This window comes from Triticum aestivum, chromosome 5A, assembly GCF_018294505.1.
Source record: "Triticum aestivum cultivar Chinese Spring chromosome 5A, IWGSC CS RefSeq v2.1, whole genome shotgun sequence".
Lineage (NCBI taxonomy): Eukaryota > Viridiplantae > Streptophyta > Magnoliopsida > Poales > Poaceae > Triticum > Triticum aestivum.
The window spans coordinates 600,355,252-600,358,883 of record NC_057806.1 but is presented as its reverse complement, the minus strand read 5'-3'; positions in this window follow the sequence as shown (position 1 = coordinate 600,358,883).

Below are 3,632 nucleotides of genomic sequence, written 5' to 3'. Positions count from 1 at the left end.
TTTGTGTTTAATTAGTGTTTGTGCCAAGTAGAAACGTTGGGAAGACTTGGGGAAAGTCTTGTTATCTTGCTGTAAAAAACAGAAACTTTAGCGCTCACAAGAACTGCTGCCATTTTTATTTGGAAAGTGCTATTTAGTTAATTGTTTTTGCAGATGATTAATAGATAAATTACTCACGTCCATAAATTTATTTTAGAATTTTTGGGGTTCCAGATCTTGCTCTAGTTACAGATTACTACAGATTGTTCTGTTTTTGACAGATTCTGTTTTTCGTGTGTTGTTTGCTTATTTTGATGAATCTATGGCTAGTAAAATAGTTTATAAACCATAGAGAAGTTGGAATACAGCAGGTTAAACACCAATATAAATAAATAATGAGTTCATTACAGTACCTTGAAGTGGTCTTTTGTTTTCTTTCGCTAACGGAGCTCACGAGATTTTCTACTTTAAGTTTTGTGTTGTGAAGTTTTCAAGTTTTGGGTAAAGATTTTATGGATTATGGAACAAGGAATGGCAAGAGCCTAAGCTTGGGGATGCCCATGGCACCCCCAAGATAATCTAAGGACACCTAAAATCCAAAGCTTGGGGATGCCCCAGAAGGCATCCCCTCTTTCGTCTACTTCCATTGGTTACTTTACTTGGAGCTATATTTTTATTCACCACATGATATGTGTTTTGCTCGGAGCGTCTTGTATGATTTGAGTCTTTGCTTTTTAGTCTACCAAAATCATCCTTGCTGTACACACCTTTTGAGAGAGCCATACATGATTTGGAATTTGTTAGAATACTCTATGTGCTTCACTTATATCTTTTGAGTTATATAGTTTTGCTCTAGTACTTCACTTATATCTTTTAGAGCACGGTGGTGGATTTGTTTTATAGAAACTATTGATCTTTCATGCTTCACTTAGATTATTTTGAGAGTATTAAATAGCATGGTAATTTTCTTAAATAATCCTAATATGCTAAGTATTCAAGATTAGTAAAAAAATTCTTATGAGTGTTTTGAATACTAAGAGAAGTTTGATGCTTGATGATTGTTTTGAGATATGGAGGTGATAATATCAAAGTCGTGCTAGTTGAGTAGTTGTGAATTTGAGAAATGCTTGTGTTGAAGTTTGCAAGTCCCGTAGCATGCACATATGGTAAACGTTATGTTACAAATTTGAAACATGAGGTGTTCTTTGATTGTCCTCCTTATGAGTGGCGGTCGGGGACGAGCGATGGTCTTTTCCTACCAATCTATCCCCCTAGGAGCATGCGCGTAGTGCTTGGTTTTTGATGACTTGTAGATTTTTGCAATAAGTATGTGAGTTCTTTATGACTAATGTTGAGTCCATGGATTATATGCACTCTCACCCTTCAATCATTGCTAGCCTCTTCGGTACCGTGCATTGCCCTTTCTCACATTGAGAGTTGGTGCAAACTTCGCTGGTGCATCCAAACCCCGTGATATGATACGCTCTTTCACACATAAACCTCCTTATATCTTCCTCAAAACAGCCACCATACCTACCTATTATGGCATTTCCATAGCCATTCCGAGATATATTGCCATGCAACTTTCCACCATTCCATTTATCATGACACATTCATCATTGTAATATTTCTTAGCATGATCATGTAGTTGACATAGTATTTGTGGCAAAGCCACCGTTCATAATTCTTTCATACATGTCACTCTTGGTTTATTGCATATCCCGGTACACCGCCGGAGGCATTCATATAGAGTCATCTTTTGTTCTAGCATCGAGTTGTAATCATTGAGTTGTAAATAAATAGAAGTGTGATGATCATCATTTTCTAGAGCATTGTCCCAAGTGAGGAATTAAAAAAAAGGGGAGAAAGGCCATAAAAAGGGAAGAGAAGGCCCAAAAAAAGAGAGAGAGAGAAAAAGAGAGAAGGGACAATGCTACTATCCTTTGCCACACTTGTGCTTCAAAGTAGCACCATAATCTTCATGATAGAGAGTCTTTTGTTTTGTCGCTTTCATATACTAGTGGGAATTTTTCATTATAGAACTTGGCTTGTATATTCCAACAATGGGCCTCCTCAAGTGCCCTAGGTCTTCGTGAGCAAGCAAGTTGGATGCACACCCACTTAGTTTCTTTTGTTGAGCTTTCATACATTTATAGCTCTAGTGCATCCGTTGCATGGCAATCCCTACTCCTTGCATTAACATCAATCGATGGGCATATCCATAGCCCATTGATTAGCCTCGTTGATGTGAGACTGTCTCCTTTTTGTCTTCTCCACATAACCCCCATCATCATATTCTATTCCACCCATAGTGCTATGTCCATGGCTCGCGCTCATATATTGCGTGAAAGTTTATAGGTTTGAGATTACTAAAGTATGAAACAATTGCTTGGCTTGTCATCGGGGTTGTGCATGATGAGAGCATTCTTGTGTGACGAAAATGGAGCATGACTAAACTATATGATTTTGTAGGGATGAACTTTCTTTGGCCATGTCATTTTGAGAAGACATAATTGCTTAGTTAGTATGGTTGAAGTATTATTATTTTTATGTCAATATGAACTTTTATCTTGAATCTTTCGGATCTGAATATTCATACCACAATTAAGAAGAATTACATTAAAATTATGCCAAGTAGCACTCCGCATCAAAAATTCTGTTTTTATCATTTACCTACTTGAGGACGAGAAGGAATTAAGCTTGGGGATGCTTGATACGTCTCCAACGTATCTATAATTTTTGATTGATCCATGCAATATTATCTACTATATTGGACATTATTGGGCTTTATTATCCACTTATATATTATTTTTGGGACTAACCTATTAACCGGGGGCCAGCCCAGAATTGCTGTTTTTTTTGCCTATTTTAGGGTTTCGGAGAAAAGGAATATCAAACGGAGTCCAAACAGAATGAAACCTTCGGGAACGTGATTTTCTCACCGAACATGATCGAGGAGACTTGGACCCTACGTCAAGAAATAAAGGAGGAGGCCATGAGGTAGGAGGCGCGCCTACCCCCCCCCCCCAGGCGCGCCATCCACCCTCGTGGGCCCCCTGTTGCTCCACCGACGTACTCCTTCCTCCTATATATACCTACGTACCCCCAAACGATCAGAAGAGGAGCAAAAACCCTAATTCCACCATCGTAACTTTCTGTATCCATGAGATCCCATCTTGGGGCCTGTTCCGGAGCTCCGCCGGAGGGGGCATCCATCACGGAGGGCTTCTACATCAACACCATAGCCCCTCCAATGAAGTGTGAGTAGTTTACCTCAGACCTTCGGTCCATAGTTATTAGCTAGATGGCTTCTTCTCTCTTTTTGGATCTCAATACAATGTTCTCCCCCTCTCTTGTGGAAATCGATTCGATGTAATCTTCTTTTTTGCGGTGTGTTTGTTGAGACCGATGAATTGTGGGTTTATGATCAAGATTATCTATGAACAATATTTGAATCTTTTCTGAATTCTTTTATGTATGATTGGTTATCTTTGCAAGTCTCTTCGAATTATCAGTTTGGTTTGGCCTACTAGATTGATCTTTCTTGCAATGGGAGAAGTGCTTAGCTTTGGGTTCAATCTTGCGGTGTCCTTTCCCAGTGACAGTAGGGGCAGCAAGGCATGTATTGTATTGTTGCCATCGAGGATAACAAA